Source organism: Rhinichthys klamathensis, unplaced genomic scaffold (assembly GCF_029890125.1).
Source record: "Rhinichthys klamathensis goyatoka isolate OS25496 unplaced genomic scaffold, OSU_Roscu_1.1 h1tg000548l_1, whole genome shotgun sequence".
Lineage (NCBI taxonomy): Eukaryota > Metazoa > Chordata > Actinopteri > Cypriniformes > Leuciscidae > Rhinichthys > Rhinichthys klamathensis.
In genome coordinates this window covers 218,368-246,051 of record NW_026607019.1, presented here as the reverse complement: position 1 = coordinate 246,051, position 27,684 = coordinate 218,368, and the positions used below count along the sequence as shown (strand labels likewise).

Sequence of the window (27,684 nt, the reverse complement as noted above, 5' to 3'; positions counted from 1 at the left end):
GAAATCATCAAATGAGAGTTCCAAAACAGAATTTACTCAGAATGAATGTGCAGACGTACAGTGGTGAAGGTCATTGGTGGTCCTCCGTGGTGCCTCTGTTCATCTATATCAAGGGTTCAGACCAGCAGACAGGGTGCATTCGCTCATCTCCAGGGGTTTCCTGTAATATAGATATAATATGTATAACTCACTTGATCGGAGGTCAGCTGAGACCAAACATCTCTTCAAATCCTCACTCGCTGTGATCACAGGTTCATCAGACCGATCAGTAAAGTGTGCTATCCTCAAGTACTCTCATCGTTCTTGAAAGCTTCAGTCCAAGACCGCTTCATATGCTACTTGTTATTTTACTTCAAGTGTAGTCTTAAAAAAAAAAAAAAGGAGATTTGGTGGTTCCTACTTCCTACACTGATTAGTCGCAAGTCTCACACCATTAAGGAGCCAAGAACTTCAACCAACATTTTTAAAAAGCAGGTGTCACACCTCCGGGCTGCACAATTGTTGGGACAAAACTAATGGTTTCGTCTAAAACAGCACAGACGAGCTTGAGAAAAGACCAGAAGGAATGACCGCAAATGGAAGACAGGCAATTATCTGAAAGGCGCTGATGGAAAGGATAGATAACAGGCAAATAAAATGAGCGAATGTCTAACAGATGGATACACAAAACAGACAGGGCACGTCAGACTGTAATGGACTGTCAGTAGAAGTGGAGGATGGATGAATGGAGGAGAGAGAGCTAGAGATAGAAATGCTAATGAATATCTCCAGGGGCATTGATCGATTAAACTGAATGCAGACGGACAGCAGTCTCACAGCATTTCGACTTCTGCTTCGTCACAATGAAAGATAAGAACAGCAGAAGACTGCACGACATTTACCTGAGCCCGGCTAATGTTGTTTGCGTAATAGGTCTTATTTAAAAAAAAAAACTAAAAAACAAGCTGACACAAAATACAGTCAGCGCCAATCGTATACCAGCTAAAATGAAACAGGTAGGGGAACCATACAGTGTATTTTTATGTATAGAGAGTTTTATGTATAGAGAGTTAAATCATTCTAATATGCTGATTTGCTGCTCAAGAAACATTTATTATTATCAACAATGTTGAAAACAATTGCGCTGCTTGATATTTTTGTGGAAACCGTGATACATTTTTTTTATGATTCTTAGAAGAATCTTGAAGCAATTTATTTCACCCATGCTGAATAAAAGTATTAATTTCTTTCAAAAAAATAAATAAATAATCGATGATAAATAATATTTGCTCTGAAAAAGGCTTGAAAGGATTTGCTTTTAAATGCGAATAAACCATAATACTGCAAAAATCTAAAATAAACTGGGAATGTTTTTCACGAAAAGAAAAACACAAAGAAAAAAATATTTTAATAGGGATGCACCAAAATTAAAACCTAAATCCATTATTATCATAATTTCGTAATAGTAAACAGCAATATTTTGTACACACATTACACACACATAAATTCATTAAATCAACGATGTTGCAGTTAAAGTAAAAAGTTATTGGAGCTTACTGAGGCTCAATTATGGATTCTGGTACGTCCCTTAAAAAACATGACAGTCAGCTGAAGTTTTACAGAATTTGAATACGTACATTAAAGCAGGCAGGAATGCAGTAAACAAGAGACAGGCATTGCTAGAGTTAAGCTGCCTGCTTCAGCAATGATCATTATCCCCATGCAGCCTCACATTTTTGAGGTTTCAGACACCAAAATAATCCTAAAACCATTTGGTTTGCGACTTCCTTGAGGGCCGTATGATCAAATCTAAAGCACACATTAGACTCAAACTAAAAAATAAGAAAAGCAAGTAAAAATAAATAGAACATGCAAAAGAGAAGTCTTAAAGTGCCTGCTTTTGTTTAGGTAATTTAAGTTTTATAAAGAAGTTGATATAAAAGGCAAAAAAAAACATTACATTGCCCTGATTATAAAGCTAGTGTTCATTTATCACACTGTTCTTTTAGAATGAGGAAAAGAAAATATATTCCATTTGTCTCTTAGAGAAAAGTATATTGATTTTATTGTTGTGAATGTGGACACTATAAAAAGCTTGTCGGCAGGGAGCCCACGCTGCCCCTTATGCAAATCTCATTGAGAACAACATGGTATACTGCTGCGACGATGCAGTTACCAGGCAGCTGGAATACTAATACTGTGCAATATGCTCTCCAACTCATTCCTGTGAAAAAAAATCAAGTAGCCTTTAATGGGATACTCCACCGTTTTTTTTCATATTAAACTATGTTATTCCCTAAACTAAGATGAGTTGATACCTCTCTCATCTCAGTGCGTGCACTTAATCGCTCTGGCGTGCGAGACACTTTGATAGCACTTAACTTTGCCCAGTTCATTCATTAGGATCCAACCAGAGAAGCGACCAAACACCTCCACATTTTCCCTATTTAAATATAGTTACAGGAGTAGTGTAACTCGACCAAGAATGGTGACACAAAATAAAACGTCTCTGGTTACTTGCGTAACCTATGTTCTCTGAATAGGGAACGAGACGCTGCGGAAAGCGCAGTGGGATATTCTCTGAATGTGCCGATTGTCTGAAGCCTTATAGAATTACGCCAATTCATTGGCTGATGGCCTCCGCGCGAAATGGCTCCGCCCCGACGCTCTTACGTCGCATCATTACATAATCGCGCGCACCATCTGCTCCTCAGATTTCTCTGCCGAAAAGAAACTGTCAGCAGCGCGAGGAGCTTGGCCGCTAACGCAGCGTCTCGTTCCCTATTCAGAGAACATAGGTTACGCAAGTAACCAGAGACGTTCTCTTTCATAGGTTCACTCAATGCTGCGGAAAAGCGCAGTGGGAACGGACTACCAAACTCGCCAAGCTAGAGCGCTTTTTATGACTGGTAGTTAAAAGAGACAACGACCGAAATGAGTTCAAACAGAAGGAACCTGGGAACCCGGGGTCATGTCAAGATCCAAGCTATAGAACCTTACAAAAGTGTGCGGAGAGGACCAGCCTGCCGCAACACAAATATCCTCCAAAAGTGCTCCTCTGAAAAGAGCTTGAGAAGATGCTACACTTCTGGTGGAATGTGCTCTAATGCTAAGAGGTGAAGGCAAGCCACGCACCCCGTAAGTGAGAAATCCTCTGCTTTGATGCGGCTAGCACCGAAGCAAACCAGAAGCTGGTTAGATTTCCTCCAACCGCCTGAGCGGTCTACATATATCTTAAGAGAACAAACTGGGCAGAGCAAGTTAAGCTTCCTATCTTCCTCAGACGAAAATGGAGGAGGGTGGAAAGCGTTAAGGTTAACTACCTGTGAGCGGAAAGTTGAGGAAAGAACCTTGGGGACATACCCTGGTCTCGGCCTCAAGGAAACTTTGACCAGGCCAGGGGCAAAGTCCAAGCAAGACTCGCTAACAGAAAGAGCTTGTAAGTCTCCCACCCGCTTTAATGAGGACAAAGCTAACAAAAGAGAAACCTTGAGAGTCAGAATCCTCTCCGGAGCTGACTCCAAGGGCTCAAAGGGGGCTTTCGTCAAACCCTCTAGGACAACAGAAAGATCCCATGAGGGAACTCTAGGGGAGCGAGCCGGTTTCAGGCGCTTCACCCCACGCATAAAGGCAGAAACTAACCTTAATTTGCCCAGGGGAATCTCATCCGATTCCCTATGCGCTGCAATAGCCGCGACATAAACTCTGAGAGTGGTAGTGGCTGCTCCAGCCGCAAACTTCTCCTGCAGGAATTCCAGTACTGAACCAGCAGGGCAGTTAACTGGGCTCCTATCATGTGCTAAGCACCAAGTCTCAAAAACCTTCCATTTGGAAGAATATAATCTCCTTGTAGAAGGGGCTCTAGCACTCGCAATGGTCTCCTGATCGTCAGTTGGGAGACCAGAGCTTAATGCTAACGGCCTCTGATCGGCCAAACATACAGCTTCCACATGTCTGGGCGAGGATGCCATATCCTGCCCTGTAGCTGGGACAGCAGATCTTCCCTGACCGGGATCCTCCAGGGGGAAGATTCCAGTAGGGGAATTAGCTCCGAAAACCATGGCTGAGATGGCCAGAATGGAGCTACCAGGAGGCGGCGGACTCCGCTCTCTCTCACTCTGGCCAAGACCGCCTGGATCAATTTGATGGGCAGGAAGGCATAGAGTTTCTGCGTTGGCTAAGGGTGAGCGAACGCATCTATCCCCAATGGGGCCGGGGGACTCAGGGAGAACCAAAGCGGGCATTGGGACGACTCTTGAGATGCAAAGAGGTCCACCTCCGCCTCTCCAAAAACCTTCCAGATCAGGGCCATCGTCTGGCGGTTCAACATCCATTCCCCCGATCTGAGTTTCTGTCTCGACAGAAAATCTGCTGCGAGGTTCAGAACCCCTGGGACATGAACCGCTCTTAGAGATAGGAATCTGCTCTGAGACCACAGGCGAAGGTGACGCACATGCCTGTCTAGGGTGCGCGACCGAGAACCTCCCTGCCGGTTCACATGAGACACCACTGCCATGTTGTCTGTTCTGACAATGACATGGTGACCCTCCAGAAGAGGGAGGAAATGAAGCAGAGCCAAAAAAACGGCCCTTAACTCCAGGCAGTTTATGTGCCAAGAGAGAGCCTCTCCGGTCCAGACCCCACACGCTGGTCTGCCCTCGAAAACCGCTCCCCAGCCGGTGAGAGAGGCATCCGTCTTAATCATCTGGCGACGAGATACCGCACCCATGCTGACCCCTTTCCGAAGAAAAAGAGGGTCCCGCCAAACTGACAGGGCTCGAAAGCAACTGCGCGATACCTTCAGTAGGCGAAGGGTTGACCCGGAGGGTCGAACCCCTGAGAGTTTCACCCACCACATGAAGGGTCTCATGTGGAGTAGGCCCAGCGGTAGCACGGAGGAGGCCGCGGCCATAAGGCCCAGCTTCCTGCGGCAGGTGCCCACAGACACATGATGACCTAGCAAAAAACGAGCCAAGCATGCCATCAAGCTGGAAATCCTGTGCAGGGGCCAAGCGGGCCTGTATTAGAACGGAATCCATGTTCACCCCCAAGAAAACGGTGCTCTGAGCCGGAGCAAGAACACTCTTCTCCGAGTTCAACCTCAAACCGAGAGACTGGATATGACTCAGAACGATGTCTCTGTGGTGGGCCACTAGCTTCCTGGACTGGGCTAAAATGAGCCAATCGTCCAGGTAATTTAGAACACGGATGCCCTGGAACCGCAATGGGGCCAGAGCTGCACCAACGCCCTTTTTCCAATGGCGAACCTGAGGAACTGCCTGTACAACCTGGATGTGAAAATAAGCATCCTTTAGGTCTATCGTCACGAACCAATCCCCTGGCCGAATCTGAGATATGATAGCTTTCAGCGTCAACATCTTGAATTTCCCTTTGTAAAGGGCGAAGTTCAGTCGGCAGAGGTCCAGTATGGGACGCAAACCGCCATCCTTCTTCAGGACCAGGAAGTAACGGCTGTAAAAGCCCCGCTCGGTTTCCCCTGGAGTAATCTCCTCTATTGCTCCTTTGAGAAGGAGGGAAGAGATTTCCTGCTGAAGTACAGAAGCCTGAGTGGCGCTGTCTACTACAGTAGGAAACACCCCGTTGAAACGGGGGGGATTGCGGCAAAACTGAAGAGTGTAGCCGAACCGAATTGTGCGAAGAACCCAAGACGATACCCCTGGTAAGCGCTCCCACTCTGGAAGGAAATGTGATAGAGGAGGAGGGATGCTGTAATGCAGACAACATACCTGAGTGAGGGTGCCGTGCTGACGCTCTTGGGGTGAAGAGGTTGACTGTGCAGGAGGGCCATTGGCGTCCTGGCATGTGATGGGAGGCATTGAGACTGGGGTCATGGTGACCAGGTCCGCCTGCTCCGGAGGAAAACGGAAAGTGCCTCCGAGGATGCGGCCGGCAGTTATAGAGAGTGTGGGGGGTGAGGGGAGAGAGCAGAAAGCGTCTCCTTCCTCCCGCACCGGACTGAGTAGAGACGGTGAAATATGGCCTGCACTTCGAGACACTCTGAGTGGCGAAGGTGACAGGGCAAGGAAAGGAGAGCTGGTAGGTGGGCAGAAACGCTTGCGCGGTCTGACCCAACCTTGAGGAAGCAGAGGAGCTCTCCTTTTTCTGACCAGAAGGTCAGGAACGGCTCTGGGCCGCCGGAGCAGTCAGTTTGTCGGACCGCTTCAACTGGAGGCACTTGTGAGGCTGTTGACGGGGAAACGGGCGACCGCGGGCTCCCCAAACCGTGGTAGGTGGGGGATGCCCCGGTTCGCTTCTTCTGGAAGAGAACTCCAGTCTATGAGAGGGACGTTCTCTGGGTCGCCCCGGGGGTGGGCGGCGGGGGGGGGGGTGTTTGGGGGGGCGATTGGGATTTGGAGGAGCGGAATTTCTCAACCACTGTGTTGACCGCCTCACCAAACAACCCCGTTTGAGAAATGGGGGCGTCCAAGAGGAAAACCTTCTCTTTGTCACGGATTTCCGTGAGATTAAGCCACAAGTGGCGCTCCACCGCAACAGAACCAGCCATAGAGCGACCTATAGCGCGTGTGGTATGCATGGTGGCTCTTAAGGCTAAATCCGTAGCCTTACGAAGCTCCTTGACCGCTTCAGGGGTCACGCCGTCGCCCTCGTCCATATCCTTCAGGACGTCCGCCTGGTAGGCCTGAAGAATGGCCATAGTGTGCAGGGTCATGCCTGCCTGTCCAGCCGCCATGTAGGATTTCCCAATGAGAGAGGAAGTAGTCCTACATGCTTTAAAAGGGAGGAGGGGGCGCGACTTCCAGGACGGCGCAGACGACGGAGCAAGATGGTCAGCTAAAGTTTCCTCAATCGCCGGAATGGCCCTGTTCCACAGAGCCTACCAGGTTGGTGAAATCAGCAGCAGCCGCATTAGTGAGGCGCGAAGAGAAAGGCTGCTTCCAGGATCTGGAGATCTCATGATGCAGATCACTGAAAAATGGCAGCTTCCTCCGTTGAGGCCTTGAATTAGGGGCCACTGAGAAGCCTTTCGTCGAGTTTCGACGACTGAGACTCACGTGGCTCGTCGGGCCAATCAATAGTGAGCTTCTCCGTAGCGCGCGAAAGCACGTCAACGAGCTCCGCGTAGGCCGCTCTTCCTGGCCGCTCGGCGGGATAACTTCGTCGGCGAGAGTAGGCCCGAAATCCTCGGAGTCGGAAGCCTCGGTAAAAAGTATATCCTCCAGCCCGAAATAAACCGCGTCACATGCTCCCGGGCTGGGGCGCAAATAATCGTGTGAAAACTCGACTGGCATGCCGTGCCGAGGGGAGGGAGGGAAAGAAAGAGCGGGGCTCGTCTGCTCGAACTCCACATCCTCAAGCTCTACATCCGAACCCCAAGTCGCGGATCCTCGAGAGGCCTCGGGAGCGCGACAGGGGGAGACGAATGATGATTCCCTCTCAAAGGCCGCGAGCCGCGATTTGAGGGTTTTGAGCAACAAATTTTCACATAATTTGCATTTAGACGATCCTATAAGTGCCTCACGCGCATGTGAAAAACCCAAACATTTAACGCACTTACTGTGTGGGTCGTCGTTAGCGATGTAACGAGCACATGGCGGAGTACAGCGTCTGAAATCCATGGCAACTTCACCGTAAGGAGAAACAGAGTTCCGCTTGAACAGTCGCAGAAGCGCCGAGAATAATCCTTTTAGATGTATTTGTAGGATTGTACAAATGTAATTGTACAGATGTAATCGCGCGCGATTATGTAATGATGCGACGTAAGAGCGTCGGGGCGGAGCCATATCGCGCAGCCGCAGACGCCATCAGCCAATGAATTGGCGTGATTCTATAAGGCTTCAGACAATCGGCACATTCAGAGAATATCCCACTGCGCTTTCCGCAGCGTTGAGTGAACCTATGAAAGAGAACGTTGCGCTTTTCTAAGCGTGTAAAGTGGATAACTATAATGTATGGCGGAATACCACAGCAAGTGCTTGGGAGCACTTCGACTCGGCACAGTAATATCATCACTCGTGAAAAGTCATCTCCCCCTCTCCGGAGTGATGATATCACTGCGCCGAGTCCATAGATATGCGCCGAGTCGAAGTGCTCCCAAGCACTTGCTATGGTATTCCTACACGCTTAGAAAAGCGCAACGTTTTATTTTGTGTCACCATTCTTGGTCGAGTTACACTACTCGTGTAACTGTATTTAAAGGTGTTTGGTCACTTCTCTGTTTGGATCCTAATGAATGAACTTGGCTAAGTTAAAGCGGTGGTTCAGAATTTTGGACATCGGGTCTCATTTCTAAGTTAGCCTTAGTGTTATTTATCAGTGGAGACAGCAGTGTTTCCCCTACCATTGTTTGAAATATACAATTCATTTACCACACACACACACTGAAGCACGTGTGACGCTTGCGCTATTTTTTGGCCTATATGAAGACACAAATGCATGAAATTCCTCTCCAGGCTCTAGATCCACTCTGAAAGTCACTTCGTCGTGATCATTTCACCGCTTCATTTGAGAAAAACTATCATCATGACATAAACACACAGAAACTAGATATGTCCCAATGTAATAATACACTAACACTAATCCAAATAAATTATCATCAAAACTGAAATGTTTAAGGAATAATCCATGTTTTAATTTTAACAGTAGGCTAAAGCTCATTGTGCAGCAAGTTATATGACAAAAAGTTTATTTAATTTCATATGATTAAAATGGATGATAAATGCTAAAATCTGTGTTTTATGTCTTCATTTTATAACCAGAAAAAACACAACACAGAATTAGTGTGATTTTTTTTCATACATATATATATATATATATATTAAAGTTGTATAAGTTTAATGATTCATAATACATGATTTCAATTAATAAAAATAAAATAATTACACCACGTATCCGTAACACGCCCGCTCCGCAACACTAGCAGCCCCCCCCCTGCTAGCTTGCCATTAAAAACAGTTTTACCCACTCCACAGTACACCAAAAGCAAATAAATTATAACGCCAGACTATCGATGTAAATGTCTGTTGAGAGAATAATGTTAGAAATCAAACTACCCTTTCATTACATTGCAATAGTTATACTTTGTTCCCTGTATTTATTAGCAGTCTACAGCAGCGGCGGAGTGATATGTAGTTACCTAGGCAACCGAGAGAGGTAGTGAGAGAGAGAGGTAGAGAGAGGTAGTGCAGGTAGTCCTGACTGTAGTGTGCTTTAGTGATGCGCGGGTCGGTTTTTTTCCAACCCGCGGGTCCCGCTTTTATGAAATTATTTGGCCCGCCCCAGCCCGCACCGCACCACTGTATATATTTTTACAACCCGCCTCGCCCCGCACCCGCGACCGTTAAATAGACATAATATAGGCATCGTAATGTAAATGAAAACAGCCTTTATTTCAGCCTGAAAGTGCTTGGAAACATCGCCCTGTAAACTGGCAACAAGAGACGATTATGAATATGAATCATAAATCAGGTCATATTAATTAGATACTAATAAACAAACATTTTCAACATTTACAAAGCAGCGTTTGTATTCATCTAATAGGCTAAACCATTTTTTATTTCTTAGACCCCCCCCCCCCCCCCCCACCCTACAAATATGTCTTGACATGCTGGAAGTGCCCGTTTTGTGGCGCTACGGTTTGTATATTTTTCACACGAGTTGCACTTCAGGTAGCCGATCTAGCTACTGTTGTCTCCTGCTGCAACTATTTCTGAGAACAGCTCCCAAACATTAGATTTAGCAGCCTAACCTTATTTTTCTTTTCAATTTAATCAGGTAAATTCCCGACCTCAATTTCTCCCGCACCTCGTCTTCCATCTTCACTTTTATTTCTCCGTTGTTGTTGTTGTCGTGGCTGGCGGCGGGAGCTGCGGAGCTGCTTGGCGCGCCGCTTTCGTGACGTGTCACCAAAGGTTTATGGACCTCACGCAAGTTAAGTTGCTAGCTACGGCATTCGTATTGTAACCTTATCAAATAACCTAATAAAATACGAAAATAGATATTCCCGAATATTTAATATAGGCTGGAAATTGCAAGCAACATGCATGGATAAAAAAAAAACAATAATAATGACCCGCCCCGCAAAAAAAGTAACAATTTCTTTACCCACCCCAACCCGACCCGGGGGGTCCGCGGGTTACGAGTCGGCCCGTGCATCACTAGTGCGCTTCGGTTCTGTGTTTACTTTTCGGCGCAGTACTACTAACCGGAGCAAAATAAAATTCCGCCGCTGCTGAGAAACTAGTTCCTGTATGTATTGCGATCATTGAGATGCAAGAGTAGTTTGATTTTTAACATTATTCTCTTAACAGACATTTACATCGATAGTCTGGCGTTATAATTTATTTGCTTTTGGTGTACTGTAGAGTGGGAAAAACTGTTTTTAATGGCAGGCTAGCAGTTACCGTTGACTCGCGCTAGCCTAGCACCGGCGGAATATGCAACTGGAACGACTGGATGAAAATTTTTGAAAACTGTCTCCACTGATAAATAACACTAAGGCTAACTTGGAAATGAGGCCCGATGTCCAAAATTCTGTACCAACCCTTTTAAAGCTGCAGTAGGGAGTTTTGAGAAACCGTTGACTTAGCCTGAAAATTTGAACAAGCACAACTTACAGGTCCCACCCCCTTGCTCTCTGCTGCTACAGCCCTCCCTCCACAGCTCGTCCTCCACAGCGGAGCCTGTCGTGAACGCGCAGGCTAGTGGGCCACCGATAACAGCGGATAAAAAGTTATATGACACATTCACTAATAGGAACTAAACGTCAACAATATGCTTTACATTGACTATGGCCTGCCCATACTTTGACTACAAACTCGAATCATTATGTATTTTGCAATACATGTAACTTTATAACGTTGCACTCTTTCTATAAGTTATACATAGCTAGTAAGATAACGTTAATATAACGGTAACTAACGTTACAGTATGTAAGTAATTATTCTAGCGATATATAATGCTAGATAAGGTGTGCTAGTACATTATTTCAGCAACATGACAAGCCAGTGAATTAGGAGGTTTCAATTGTTGCTTAGCAGAGTGCGTGACATTTTATCTACATGTTATGCGGCTACAGTTTTGACACCGAATCAATGGGCTCTGTGTAATTCTTTCTTTTTCGCTTGTTTATCGTCAACTGTCTTTTTCCTTTTACCTATTTGTTTTATGAGCAGGTGTCACTCGAGAATTGGCAGTTTAGGTTGTTTCTCCGTCATAAGCACAGCTGCAGCACGCCGGCAATCTTGAGTTTGAACGACGGTACGCCGCGCGCTGTGCAAGAGAGGGGTGTGATCAGCGCGTACACGAGCGTGATTGACACTGCTAAGACATTCCTCCTGGCTCTGATTGGTTGTTTCTGACCGGGAGCGTGTATTTCTGCAAATGGCAATAGGACCACTGGGAGGAGCCAGAAGAGCTTGATTTTTTCACAGATTATCTGTCTCATACGGTCTCATATTCTACTGTCAGGACATAATGACAGTTTTAACAAATATGTACAAAATATTTTTTACAAAAGTTACCTACAGCAGCTTTAAGTGCTATCAAAGTGTCTCGCGCGCCAGAGCGATTGAGTGCACGCCACGCACTGAGACGAGAGAGGTATGCATCAACTCGTCTTAGTTAAGGGAATAACAGTTTAATATGAAAAAACGGTGGAGTATCCCTTTAACAATATAAAAATTGATCTTCATAAATCTAAAGCTGGGTTCACACTGTACAATTATGGCCACAAATTTTGAGATTCCTAAGAGATTCATCTGATTCTAGGCCTAAGTCTAAAGTCTTTTAATGGCAGTTTTGACATGTATGACAGCCGATTAATTATGACCATTGCAATCAAATTTTACCTCAGACGAAATTATGGCAGTGTCAGAAGTTTAGGCACAGTCCTGCAGTGTGGCTTCTCCTACGACAACTGTCAAATCAAAAACCAACAGGAGCACAGACAACAACAAACCACCACTTGCTCCACACACACATCATCTTCGTTTTCAAGAAAAGCCATGATCAAAATTAACGCTAGTACCGGTAATTGTTTTTGTTTGCTAGCCCCCACTTCTATCCTGCATGTAAATGCAGCTTACAGTCACCAAATGTGTCACTGATTGATAATGTAAATCATTAATTTACAATAATAATGAACAAACAACTTATAAAGCACTGACTTGTATAACCTTTTGATGACAACCTGACTTTTTTTCATTTTGGCATTGTGTTGCCATTAAACGCATAAATTCGAGTCATGAACCGCTCCGAGTATAACGTAATGGGTTTCAATCTCTTTCAAATTGTAGTGGTTATGGCGTGAATGCAGGATAAGATAGTTGTTTTGGTTCAGGAGGAACTGTAAAAGGTGGCTGCTGTTTGTTTTTGGGCCTCGGTGACTGTCTGTCTACAACACTGCATAGCCTTACTGAACACGCTGATGACGTGTGATGCCTGTGCGAGCAGGGTGCGCGGAGGTATGAAAATACATAGGGGCCTACAGGCAGACATCGTATCATTGCACTCGAACCAAATTCAATGATCGGACGCACATTTTATGGTCCTACGCCTTCCACAGACAACACATATACATTTAGACCACTTAACTTAGTGATTAGGTAGAACAGATCAGACAGATCGTTTCAGAAAGCGCTCGAACACCGAATTGATTCCTTTCGTGTTATTGCCCTTGAACGGACACATACTGTACACATTCATGTCAAAATACCCATCTTAATAATACCCGTCTCGGCAAGTATTCTCTCGGTTATGTCATAAGTGAACAGTTGAGAAAGAAACCAATGTTTGTCAGTTTTTTCGGTCCGTGCAGTCGGCACTCGGCACAACTAATAAGTGCCTAAGTGACGGCACACCCCTAATATTCCTACTGTTGTCCGTGCCATTAATATTAATAAAACAACAAAATACAGCTTTAACAAAGATGAAACTATATTTAATTTCTACAGTGAACAAAGTGCTATTTTACACTTAGGCTTAATTATTCATTTCTGTACCTGAATACTAGACTTTGTAACTTTGTTATTTAGTATTTATTTTATTTATTTTCTATTTGTTCTTATTTTATTACTGACTGTTCAATTGGTTTAAATAATGTGTGAACTTTATCAGTTAGGCTAAAAAGCAAAATAACCCTATATATTATATATATATTTTTTTTTTTTGCTGATCCGAAAAATAATCTGATCCGTGGCTCAAAAACCGTAAATGATCCGAACCGTGAATTTTGTGATCCGTTCCACCACTATTTGTGATTGCTATCAGGATGTGACGAGACTTTAAGTTGCATACCTATGCTTTAATTTATGATTTTGAAGCATATCACCTTATTCTTGTTTAGAACCAAGTGGTTAGCATGTTGTGACTGCGGTATCAAAACTACAGGGTAATATCGACCAAAGCTATGCATACATCAAATAATCAATCCTCCAATGTAATCGTAGTCTAGCCACTGCAACAAACTAGCTATGGTCTTTATAGGTTTCCAAGCCTAGGTATCTATAACTGTATCTAGTCAACAGTTTGAATTCTCAAAACCACAAGAACAAGACATTCTCCTCAAGCCATGTTATACAACTTGTATACCATACACTTACATATATATACACACTTTTGTGTAAATAAATTAATAATAATACTAAAAAATTGTATCTACATTTAAGCATTACAACATATTACATTATAGATTTCAGACAACAGTGTAATATAAAAGATTACCTTTAAGTGAGTGTTAGATAACGGTAAAGTTTATCCAAGTGTACAATAGGGAAATGAACATTCACAATTAAATATTCAATATCAACTGATATACATCCATTAACTGACAATGTAAAAAAAAAAAAAAAAACAGTAATAAAAATTACCTTTCAAAATAACTGATAAATGGATGCCACTCACTAAATTAACCATTCAATTGTAATGAGGCATGTAGCATAATACCCTTATTGCATATTGTCTGCTATTTCACACACTAGACACTACTCGCATTCAATTTGAAAAAATGCTGCAGCTGTGGCTTCATTCTGATGGGGAATGGCTTAGGAATATGTGCTGGATGGGCAAAAGAGCCAAGACCCAAGAGAATGAATTGGAGACACTTCAGTGCCTTAACGGGGAGCAGATGTGTGTGTGTGTGTCTCAGATAAATATGTTCTCACACCCCTGCCTGGACCAGATAGTGTAAACTGGAACAATGTGCAGGGTACTTCCTTAAAAGGTGTATGCATGCAAAAATCACGTTTGTAGTGTTTGCAAGATGAATGTGAATATGACCTGAATTTATAAAAGCCACTATAATAATACGGGATTAGAGTGTGCATGTTGTCATATTCCCAGATGCAAAGAGAGTGTCACCTCACCAACCTGACACTTTTTGATACCTAACACATGCTAATCCCTGACACACACACACCCTCGCAGCTTCCCTCGGGACATGAAGTGTGAAAAAATGATGTAACTGGCCTATTTCTTCTTTGGGTGCTTAACTCCTCAGCCTGTGCCGTGCACCATTTAGGATGTGTGCTCAGGGAACTAAATTCCTTCATACTGTAAATGAAACACGACAAAATAAGTGTGGTAACAAACTGTTTGGGTGCTGCTGCCCCATAAATGATATAAAAGCAAAATAAAATTAGATTTAGATGGAAATACGTTGGAAGGCCATTCCAACGTACTGCGCAAGGTCATTTCACTTAGTTTTGCACGTCACTAATGGTGAGTGTTTCTTACCATCAAATTCAATCGCCAAGCAGGAAAAATCTGGAGGAGAAATATAACAGATGTTCACACTATTATTGAATCTACGCGTCTCTGATGTCTCGCTGTCCTTCAGAACCTATGTGTGAACACCAAGGCCATTCCATGCTCTGAACAAAAATACTATTAAGCCAGAAACAAAACATCCAAACAAACTCTTCATTTGGTTTTCAAGTAGGGCAGTGCAAAACTACATATCTTTAAAATCGACTAGTCAGTGGTTTGCCTGGTTGACTAGACCTGGGGCCTTCAAACTGGGGTCTGGCCAGAAGGTAAATAAAATAAAATAAAATAGAATTCTAAAACTAGTCATATTTCATGAGATTATTCACAAATTATATTATTCTATTGACAGATGAGATAAAAAAATAAATAGTGTAAACTTAAAGTGCCCCTATTATATTATTTTAAAGGTGCCTAATTTTGTTTTGGAGGTCTCCTACTACAACAGGTTTACAAGCATCAAAGGTAAAAAAAAAAAAATTCTTTAATTTTCTCATAATATCCATTGCACATCAACACATTTTTCAAAGATTCTCAAAGTATCAGCATTTTTATTTAACGCCATGTCAGCCTCTGTGGCTATCTTCATGGCAAAAACTGAATTACAAAAAGAGACATTACCATTAGGGGTGTAACGGTACACAAAAATCACGGTTCGGTACGTACCTCGGTTTTAAAGTCATGGTTCGGTACGTTTTCGATACAGCAAAAAGAAAGAAATGCCAGAGAAATTTCTTATTTGTTAAAAGAAAAAATATTTTTAAATAACTGATTTTTCCTACATCTTGAAACTTTCAGGTTTATAAATGGGGGTCATCTTTGAAGGATGAACAAATAATGCTTTGGTCATCACATTAAAAATAACATTTAAATATATATATATTTATTTATATATTATTTGAGTTTTGAAGAGCTGGAAAAAGATGTGTGAAGTACTTGAAAGCAGTTCACTATTCCAGCCAAACTGGTTACAGTTAGTGTTAGCCTACTATATTAAATCCATGGTGAATGTTGCTGGTCTGTGGACGTAAAGTATTACTAGTTCATTCACGGCACAATGTTTCTCTTGGTGTCCACGTCAGCGCTGTTTGATCTAATAGAGATCTACGGTTAATAACGGAGAAATGTGAATGCTTCTCACTAGATCTCGCAGCGATGTTATTACTTCAGAGGCGAATTCAAAAGTTTTCTTTACTGGGTCTCTTAGCGCTGTGTTGTAACAGTGTCGCTTGATCGAGATCGGCTCGCGCTGCACAGATGTTGCTGGTCAAACGATCCGTGAAGCACAATATAATGAGTAGCGCAGTTTCGTTACGCTTTCATTACGTTTGCCATTTGATGTTGCGCAACGTTGTGGTGATCGCGCCAGCGCGAATTTTGTCGGCAAGAAAAATGGTCCAAGGAATCGTTCGGTTTGTATGCGTACCGAACCGGAAGCCTCGAACCGAAAAGGTTCAATACGAATACATGTACCGTTACACCCCTAATTACCATACCTGAACTTTAGCTCCGGAGGTTTCCTAAAGCTCAGAGATTGTACATTGTAAAGACAGTAACAATGGCGTCGATTTTACCATATCAATTCAAGCACGAGTCCGATGATGAAACATTGGAAGAACTAGTTATTCAACCCAAACCTCCATCGCAAGGACGACTTGAGCAGGACACTACTTAGTTTGTCGTACATTATGAGATGTTGCAACTGTAATTCCTCACCATCAGCATTAAAGGAGAACTCCGGCGCAAAATGAATCTTTGGTCTAATAAAACATTGGTACCTAGTCAACCGTTCTCTGAGATTTGTTTTCATGATAATCGAATGTAAAGAGTTGTATCTCTAAAAACTGTTTAGCGTATAACGCTAGTAATGGGGGCATATAATAAGTAAAAAGAAATCGCTAGTTATACCACTAACAAGGCTCAAAATAGCCCCACACTAACACAGTAACATAATGAGGGTCCCTACATGCAAAACGAAGCATTGAGAACTTTGTAAGTGTACAGACCGTTTAATAAGAAGATAAAGATAAAGACAGTCCACTTCGTGTATACAGACAGGAGCCATCTTTGAAAAACAGTCTCGACTAATCAAACCACGAACGCCATTCATACAGTTCAGCTCACTTAGCACGTCGTTCGTGGTTTGATTAGTCGAGACTGTTTTTCAAAGATGGCTCCTGTCTGTATACACGAAGTGGACTGTCTTTATCTTTATCTTCTTATTAAATGGTCTGTACACTTTTATCATTACTCAAAGTAGTAAAAACAACAGACAATCTGCCTTCATGGACATAATTTTAGGTAACAACGTGCCCACAGCTGATTAGCAGAACTATTTCAGTAAGACAGTAACATGATTTAGCCGGAGACCTATATAAAACACAAAGCTATATATTTTGAACACCCGGTAGAAAATTTAAACATTGTTAATCTAAATTCTAACAGGTTGTGATTCTGAGGAGCAAGTTGGTCCAAATAAAGTGGTATCCCATCTTTAATGGATAAGCGTTTAGTAAATTCCACTTAAACCTCACAGAGATTTGAGAAGCAATCTTCAAAAGGTTATACTGCAGTTGTATCGCTGTGGTAATTTAACCACTGACTCTTCACATCCTCATCCTTTGGAAGTGTTTACACAGAGAATTTGCTTTTGCAGAGCAGAAAACAGTGCCTTCTAGACAACATGAACTACCTACGGTGTTTGAGGCGTGGGGGAGGGGGTAAAATGACATTGTTCATGTCGTGTGCAGCCAATGAAGACCATAGGTGGGCATTATGCAAATTTGTTACACATGTAAAATACGGAAGTAAGACTGGAATTACTAATGACTCGTTTGGCAGTTTAGAATCAATTCTTTTTTTTTTGAGAGAGAGAGAGAGAGAGACAATAACTTTATTTATCGTGCACTTTGATCTTTAAAACTTTGAAGACCTTTTTTTATTCACAAACAGCTATATTACACACTACATAAAAGGTAATATCTGAAAAGGTATAATAGGGGCACTTTAAAAGAAATACTTTTTAAATATTTTAAACATTTAAAACATTTTCAAGGTTAAAATTGGTCTTTCTTTATATATGAAAATAAATACAGAGCTGCCTTTATATTTTAGAAAGGGACATCCCTTGCAAAGGGATCAACATACTTGGTGACCCAAAAAAGTCTGAAAACCTGTGAACTACTAGACTAACACAGACAATCTGTCCTTTAAAGGGGTCATATAATGGTACATGCACTTTTTCAAGTTGATTGTACTGAAATGTGTGTTGGCAGTGCCTGTACACAACCATCATATAATGATAAAAATCTATCCAGTGTTTTTGTTTTAATCTCCTTGTATGTTTTCCCCTGCCTCAAATTGAGCCGTTCGTTTTTGTGACGTCAATAAAACGGACGCCCCTCCCACGATTGTTGATTGACAGCAGCATTTCAACACATCCGCGCCCTGAGCGAGCTGTCATCATAGTCCATCATTGTTGATACGCTGAAGCAGAATGGCGTCTAAGCGATTGTGGTGTTCTGTTCTTGGGTGTAATAACGAACACAGCAGTCATTTTGATGTTCCTAAATCCAAACTGCTGAAGACACCGTGGCTGAGTTTTGTTTTCGAAGGGAATATTCCCCACGAGCAACGTCACTGCTTTCATGTTTGCGCGATTCGCGAATCTTTTCTCAGCAGACTGCTTTATAAACGAGGGTCAGACTCAGTATAAAGCTGGTTTTGCTAAGAAGCTGCTCCTGAAAAAAGAATCGGTACCAACTATTCATGTCCCTGCTGCACCTCCAGAAGAAGTGAGTGTAAAATTGTATATTTTATATTAATCTTTGCAAATCGCTTGCACACTTGACGATGAATGCGGCTAAGGTTTACACTCAGGGTACATTACGGCATGTTTTCTATACGACCTTCTCAATATAATTCATAATACCACGTTTATAATGAACAACGCGTTATGGTTATTGTGTTATTACAAACTGAGTAACTTACATACAAATCAGTAAACGCATAGCGTTCGTACATCTCACTAAGTTACTCTACCCTGCCAGTACACAAAGATAGATCAAAGTGACATTATGTTAACCAACCATTCAGAAACGTCCTGTTCGAGCTTTAATTGTCGAACTTCTTTGCGGCGTTATCTTGTTCCGGGTCCGACTCCGGTTCAAACTGATACGGTTGCACAGATGTGTCCTCATAGACTCCCACTGCCATTCTCTCTCCAAAATATACCCTCAACTGTTGTCAAGGCAACACTCCATGTGCGTTGTCAAAACGCCTGCAGAACTGAGGGGCGGAGTCAGTGCCGTCGCAGGTGGGGTGCGAGGCCCTGTGCGAACTTGAAATGCGAGGCCCCTCCCAGGCTCTGAACGTTAGAATAATTGGCTGCGCAGCCTACTTGTTAGCCTTGTCCGCTTAAATGAATTATAAATAAACAAAAAACTAATAGGCTATTTGCAGTATATTAAATCGTTTTTGACCTAATTATTTGGTACTGAAATTACACACTCTGTCGGCTCTGACGGCGTTGCATCACGTGCACCTGCGCAATAAAGCCTATGATTTCCGAAAATAGTACTATGTCAACTAGTGATATCAGCACAAGAACTGTTGAGGAATATGCAACATAATTTAGACAATTGTTTTTGCCATAATGTTATAATAACTGACAGACACGAATATATTTTTCAAATGTTTAAAAGGTATTGAAATCTGTTGAATAGAGTGTAAATTTAGTTTGTGGGTAGATTAAATAATGATAAGCGGATAATCACCCTTATGGAGATCATTAAAGCTCCAGTCCGTAACTTTTTTAAGTTAAAAATAATCCAAAATAATTATATTAAAAAAAACGTATTCTGCCAGTGGTCAAAACTATCTGCTTGCCATAGCTAGATTCAAAACGGTTAGCTTGTAATAATGATTTTAATTCCAGTGGTACTGGTGGGTTTCCGCGGGAAATTCGAGCATGTCTTAGCGTCATTACGTCACACCCGTACACATAAAGAAGGAGTTTCGGCTAGCCGGCTATACTGCGCGTGACGAGATGTTTAGATGTATAGGCTTTTCTCGCAGCACTTTACATAATTAAACTTATGGCATCCAGAAAGATCCAAACAACAATCATCAGTGTCAACTGGAGATTCAGCAGTTATAAAACCCAAAAGACTTCGTACTTCGGATTTAAGGTGGCTAGAGAAAGAGAAAGAAACCGTCTCATGCGAACACAAGGATTTAAACATCGGCGGGGCTTTTGAAAAGTGCGTGAACTCCGTGTTTTGAAGGGGTTCAAAACGGAAGAAGAGACGGCTTTTTTCTGCTGAACAAGTATGACATTTCAATAGTTCAATCGTGTAACAGTACGTTTTCTTAATTCACACAGTTATGGAGTTTCCTTTGGTATGCCTTTCTCGTTTTGCTATTATGGAGAATATGAATTCTGAACTACACAGGTAGCTGCTAACCATAAAACACATTAAATTTAACATTAGTCACGCAATGCTGATGTTGTTAACATGAACAATTTGAGAACAAAGTAGGCTATAATTTGCACGGTTGCTGTAAATCACGTTGATTAAATCTAACAAAGCTTATCATGTCGAATGCTTTTTCCCCCTTAGTTGGTCAGAACAAAAATGGATTTTACTTACTTGTTCAGAAGACATTTTCTTATGAAAATTCTTATGTTGGTCAAACTTTCAAAAAGTCAATCTGTGATTCTGTATGACAGTATCCACACAGCGCGGTCACTGACAGCAGCACTCGCCTCAAAGCACTGTGTTCATCCGCGCTGTTTCATGCCGATTTACAACCCACGTAAAGATGATAATTCCGCGAATCACTGCAGTTACAGATTTCGAACAGAGAGATGGCGACAAAGAGGAAAAGATACGGACTGCAGCTTTAACTTAATTTTTTTTTACTGGCTCAAAACAAATAGTAATACACCACAATTACGCAATACCGTCGTTGCGTGCGGGTGCGCCTGCAGTTATAAACATGATTATTACTAATTGGCATGATATTTCAATGCCAATTCTTATATGTTCATTCATATAGCCTACTCAAAACAGACGGGGCAACCTAACGCAGACAAATTAGCTCACCGTTTTTAGGTGATATGCCATGTTTGTAGTCAAGCTGATATGCAAACTGTTGTTTGCAAACTTTGCATTCGACTTATTTTCCGTTATTTATTTTCGTAAAATGCTGCCACACTGTCGATGTCTTTGACATGGTAAAGGAGGACTGACAGTAAATTAAACGCTCGCAATTAAATTAATATTCAGCAAACCTCCATACTAATGCCTTCTAGTACTTTCTTCAATCTGTCTCCAGTGGATTGGGCTAATCCAAAAAAGTGAAAACAAGGGGGGTGTTCTGAAGACAGGCTGTTACCTGTGAAACGGGTGCTCTGAAAACACCCCCATTAGCAATTAGTGCTTTCCACCTGATGAAATGAACACGTCAAAAAATTAAAAAATCCAGAACGTATCGACCAATAAATCGACTAATCGACTGGGAGATTACAGCCCTATGAAAAACCCCCTTAATTTGTTGGGGGGAGAAAAAAAAACCAACAGGATTGCGAGGCCCCCTAGTGGTGCGAGGCCCTGTGCGGTTGCACAGTTCGCACAGCCCTTGCGACGGCTCTCGGCGGAGTGAGCGGAGCTCATTATCATTTAAAGGCATATGCACTGAAACGGCGTGCTGAAAACAGAGCTGTTTTTGACCAGGTAAAATGAGTGTTTTCTTACAATACTAATGAGATCATTTAGACCCTAAAGAATCAAATGAACTTGTATGAAAATGGCATTATATGACCCCTTTAAGAAAATACATAAAAGACAAACAGCGAGATGAAATGCAACAGACTGGAACAATGCACAAGACAAGACGCTTTAAAAAAATTATTTCTTAACACTCATGGATGATCCAAAAATAACATGAGATGTAATGCCGAATGCAATGATCAAAGACTTCTGTCTAAATGTGAGTGGTGCTTTAAAGTAGGCTTTTATGAAGATTTTTTTTAGAGCACAGTCACTTAAAAAATACATCCAAAAGTACACCTACATAAGTAAATAATCAAACATTACATTAAACTTGGACTAGTCAGTTGTTGGACCAATCCAAAAATTATGTCTGATGTCACTCAATGACTGATACAATTAAGCAATGATGGAAATTGTATCAGAGCAGATGGCACGTTCAAACACATCCCCAAAGCTCGCTGTTAAGTGTGACACTACGGCACCACCCTCTCATGTACAAAACTAGGCCTACAACTTGACTGCCTAAGAATAGCTTAACACACATAAAAAAGTGGGTTTAGTGTCCTACATCAAGCTGCCAGTAGTACCACATGGTTGATTCTCCAAACTGACAGAAAAGAAGAAAGGATGACAGAAAGTAGAGTCCTCTTCTAAAAACAGAACTTTCAAATCTAAGGACGAGTTCTTTAACTGGATGCGCCGATTCAATTACGTAGCACGGAAATGGGAGCAGCTGGTACGCTTGTGTGATCTTTAAATAGCATCCCACCTCTGCGTGTCAAGGCTGGCTCGTTGGTTTAGCTTTGGGCTAAGACAGCTGCCGATGGATGAGAGAAAAAATCGTTACATGAACTGGAGGTCAATGGAGAGTTTCGATTTCACAAACTTTTGCCAACTGCATGGGGAAGACAGTATCTACGGTGAACTTACAATTCACCAATGTAACCCAAACGCAATCTTACTGTAATTTCAGAAATCGCTCTAGAAGTTGGCCTACCTCTCTGGCCGAGACCTCAACCAGACCGCAAGAGCTCCGTTGAGGGAACTATGAAGAGAGACCCGTATTTCCTATCTCCAGACCGCATATCACACCTCTGGCTTCCTCCAGAATGACTGGGCAGTACTGTACGTTCCCATTCCGAACCGTCTGTACGTCATAGCCACACCTGCCCCAGAAAAGCTCCGCTCACCCCAGGGACCAGTGGCCCACATTCCAAGGAGCCCAAAACACCAGTCCGAACCAAATTCAGCCCTTCTCTCATTCCATCTTGAACATAGCTTAAGAAACTAACACACTCACAACCTTGACCAAGTCGTGTTCCAAGGAAAGGACGTCAATCCTTGTTACCTAATGAGAAACTGTTTTATAGAGTTGTAGAAAAGGCACTCTCCATTTCACGCCAGTAAATTCAGATCTTGTGACTGAATCCTGATAGCTGGCAAACTGCATTTAGTGAGGAGATCTCCTGGATACAAAGCAACTCAATCAGAAATGGATGATGTGTAAGTGGTAGAGCTGAGTGGAACACATTCTCATGGCAATTCGTAACCATTTCAAGTTTTGTTGAATTGGTGGCTAATTCATGAATTCATTTAATCACATTTGTACGTTTTTTTGTAAAATCTTACGCCCCGCCAATGTTTAGGGACCATTGTGTGTAGAGACCAATCATACACTGTTTTACAGCTAGAGCGTGCTTGGATTGGTTTGTAAGTAGGAGTTCTCATGTTCAGTAAAATCACACAGGTGTCCATGAGCAAGACACCTAACCCCAGCTGCTCCCGATGAGCTGGATGGCGCCTTGCATGGCTGCCGTCGCCCGTCGGTGTATGAATGAGTGAGTGAATGGGTGAATGTGAGGCAAATTGTAAAGCGCTTTGGTGGCCATTGGGTCTGTGAAAGCGCTATATAAATGCAGTCCATTTACCATTTACCACTTGTTTGTAGGGTTTTTTGGACCCTTGGTTAATTATGTTTCGAAATAAATGGCAAGCCTACCTAATCCATTGCATGGCTTGAAGACATTAATACATTTATAATACGTAACAAAGGCAAGCTCGCTTCATTTTTCCTTGCGTGTCTGCTGCACATGTTTTGAACAAGACACACAAACCTCATGATGACCTTGCTTAATCGACCAAGTTTTATCGAATACATTATTATCGACAATTAATCGATCGTTGATTAATCATCAGCATTCCTAGTACAGATCACATCGTACAAATTCATACAAAATCGCCCCCCCCTCGTAAAAATGTTACATTTTCTAATGAGATTAGGTTGGAACCACAATCAAGCCTGTTTCGCACCCCATGCAAAAGCAGTACATATTTCGACATTAAACAAAGGGGTCAAGGTTTGGCTGGTTAACATGGTTTGGCCCTTACTGGTAGGTATGTGTCATAACTACATCACCTGGCTGCAAAGAGATTTTTGCCAGACATAGCATGCTTCAAACAGCAAAAAAAATATATGGTAAAATGCACTACAATGCGATTTATCAAACGATCTTTTACAATATAGGCTTTTCTAAAGCAACAAACTATACTGAAGTAAACTTTTCACCCAGCCACTCGTTATTTGTTAGTCATTCGTTACATCTGACTGACAGCTACCCCCTTACATACTGGTGATGATAAATCTCAATGGCCTACCCAAGATAGCCATTGTATAATGTACGGGTCATTATTTAAAAAAAAATGTAAATGCAGTAACCCAGAAATCACTATTTTCTGTAAAGCCACAGTGTGAGAGTAAAACACGAACCTGCTGTTAGTTACACATACTGCTTGTGCATGCAGTGTGAAATAGACTGTAACAGAACTTACAAAAATAATTTTTAATACATCATGGACTACACATTCTCATAAGCCATCAATATGCAAAACACAAATGAAAAGACATAATTTGCAACTTAAAGGAAATTTAGACCAGTCAATTTTTTTCTATGCTCATGGCAAGAGCTATTGGTTTAGTTATTTAAAAATAAAACCTTAAGACTTGGATTAACCTGGTTAAAAATCTTTTCAAAAGTATCAACAGAATAAAACACGTTTCTCAACGGGGTAGAAGTATTCCAGTCCAGTAAAATAAGAAATATGATATCATATGATTCACACTTTGCTGAATTTTCTCCTGATAGTAAAAATTATGTGCACGTCTCCTTTCCGGCAACGTGTGTAAATAACTTAAATCAGTCTATCAACATCCCTCCCAAATAAACACAATTCATGTCTTCTTCAACATCTACACATCTCTCTGTAGAAACCATTTAGATGTACAGTAAAAAGATCTATTACACCAAAGAGTTTAAACAAATGAATTTAAATTTGAAACATGATAACTATTTAAATGACAAAATATAACTATAGCCTAATCTTGTCATCTAGAACCACGATTTTCAACCAGGGGATCAATGTAATAGAGAAAATACATAAAACAACATTGTCATTACATTAATGACTCTAACTAAATATTTGTTAAGCGTATTTTGTACTACTGACGTTAGTTATAATGTTCATAATCAAAGTTGTTAAAGAAAACAACATTTTAATCTGTGGCTTCTGGGTTTTCTTAATGTCTCCGTGTCAATAAAAACTAAACATCCCCGATCTACAGGATTCCACTAAACACGTTCTTGTCATCACTTGTGTCCTCCTTGAGATAGAATACCAATGCGAGTCAAATAAGCTGGTCTGCATTAACCACACTGAGTAACAGGAATATTTCTTAATAATATTAAATAGCTTAACAATTGTCCTTCACCCTACCTTGCAACCGGCAATCCATCTCAACCTTTCACTCATGCACACCACCAGAGAAATTAGAGCTTTAGTCGAGCAATGAATGAGTGATGCTCTGATGGAGCTCCGAGCTAATCAAGTCCTCAAAACGACTCGTGCACAAAGAACAAATCAGATGCTATAAGGATGAGATCTTCCTCAATGTTACGCAAGCTGACGAGACCGGTCTCTGCATGTGATAAGGATCAGACAGACACCGGCTCTCGTAAACGGTTTCGTTAGATTTTGAGTAACAATGGACAAAAACAGGCGGTAGATGCGAAATGCTCACTGCGAGTTGACGCGCGTGCTCATCGCACGTATTTAAAATGGACATGGAAATGAGAGGTGATACATTCAGAAAGCATTTGGAATGTTCTGTTTAATTAAATTGCTCTATACATGTTTCCCTTCAGAAACCCCCGGCCCGTCAACAAATACGGATTTGTAAAAACAGCTCTCGTGCGTTGCTGAAAAGTCAGCTGATCAACATAACGGTATGCTCGGTCATCTTTTCAGTACCTATCCACACTGAAAAGCATTTGCACCGGTCGTAGTGTTTATTACATGCATTTAATGCATGGAATTTGGGGAAGAAGAAACAAACACAACGCAAGCGTGCAAAGATGCGTGCAGCGCCGCTACAACTTTGATCACAAATATTAACGCATTATTTTATTTTTTCTCATAATAAAAAAACACATGTTTGGCTGTATTTGTGGAGGGAAAGCCTATGACGAAAATAAATTGTTGTATGAGCACGAGTACCTTTGTGCATAACACTTAAAAACAAAGCAGAGAGCTGAGTTTTGCATTGAAACGCTTTCTTTCCAATGCGATTAACCTGCGCGTGCATCATCTGGTTGATAGGTAACATCTCTTACCTTGCCCTATTACGTCTAAGGCACTGGCCCTCCTCTTCCCCGTCTAGTTTCACTTCATGTATAAGACAACACGGATAACGTTACTTTTTCCTTACTCTCTTTTTCCAACCCCCATTGAAACTTTTGCCAAAGATACCGGAAATCGAAGGACAAGAAGTATGGTAATTGTAGTTTGAAGTTTGAAGAACCTCTGTCTGCTTCCAATGTCTGCCTCAACCTAATTGACTACATTACCCATAAGGCGCGCCAGGGGAAAGCGAACCAATGCAACTCATTCCACTATTATAGTTTAAATGTTGAACGCATCTGAATATTTTGTGTATTTATGCGTTTATTATTTGTATTGTTGTGGTGTTGTAGTGAATTGTTTATTTAGAAAAAAAAAACTACGATATCTTTTGGTTCACATTTCGGTGTGAAACTGTGTGCGAATCATTTTAAAGCAAAGCTAAACAACGAAAAGAAATTTAAATTGAATGTTTTTATGAAGTTGAATTGTTCGCCCTGCACGTAATGTGTATTATGTATTCTAATAGAAATTAGCCTAGGCTACTGAATATGGCAATCATTTTAAATATTTGTCATCAATTTACTTAAAGATGAATAAGTATGGTCTTAAATGTAATATGAGACACGATATATTGGGGTAAACAGAGTATAATTTATAACAATGAAATATAGTAGGCTACCTATAAAAGTTCTTAGTCTGTGGCTGTTTGAAGATATCCCCAAAACACATTCATATGCACTTCAGACTAACTTTGCATCCTAAAACAAAACATCTACATTGTTTGTAATGTTACACATATAGTTATTTTTTAGCAATACTTACATTGAAAACATTGTTTACAGTCAGAAGCAATTGGAACATCCATTTTGCCTGTGTATTTAATTTGTAATAAATCTGAAGTATTATGCAAAACAAAGCCTTTTCTATTTTTTATTCTCCCCTTCTGTTAGGTGTATAATGTTTGGTGGAATTTTTGGCAGGATTTTTTTACCACAGCGGAAAATCACTCATTTGAGAAAATAAGCTATATGAAATTGGTATATAGTGTGCATAAAAGTGCAAATATATATATATCTTTTTTTAAATCAAATCTGGCATTTGTATTACATCTAAGAAGACATGTTATAGAAGAAAATCAGCCAGAGGCCTGAAAATTGGTTGGTGAATAAAAATCATAATTTTTATCTGCATGTGTTTAACATAGGTCATCATAATAATGGTCCTTGCTCAATTATGCAATGTCACACCAGTGACAGGACTTGTGAACTTTTCAACCAAGTATAGTGAGTCAGTTGAAATTTAATTGTGAGATAACCTTGGTAGTTAAAATGGTCAGATGGCTCAAAGGGTGGCTGTACTCATGGGACATGAAACCCCATGACTCCATAGTTAAGCAAGAATGTATAAAATGTATATGTCCAAAAATAATTTTTTCGGGAGCATGCATTTACTTAATTTAGTTTAAATGATATAAAAAAAGTTTCCATAAGAAACCGTAGATTCCTAAGCA

General features: G+C 41.4%; 1 protein-coding gene across 3 annotated transcripts in view; it reads right to left on the bottom strand.

Annotated features, from left to right (window-relative positions):
• The window catches only part of phactr4b (phosphatase and actin regulator 4b), a 66,841-nt gene extending 40,529 nt beyond the window's left edge, over window positions 1–26,312 (bottom strand). The window contains exons 1-2 of one of the 3 annotated variants that reach the window (XM_056238904.1): window positions 26,165–26,312; window positions 60–160 (exon numbers count right to left, since the gene is read on the bottom strand). The gene's annotated coding sequence lies outside the window, so the exon portion shown is untranslated. Of the gene's footprint in view, window positions 1–59; window positions 161–22,494; window positions 22,596–25,268; window positions 25,590–26,164 lie in introns of those variants that run through there. The other 2 variants (XM_056238905.1, XM_056238906.1) reach the window with 2 other exon arrangements.
• Between the last annotated feature and the right edge of the window lie 1,372 nt (window positions 26,313–27,684).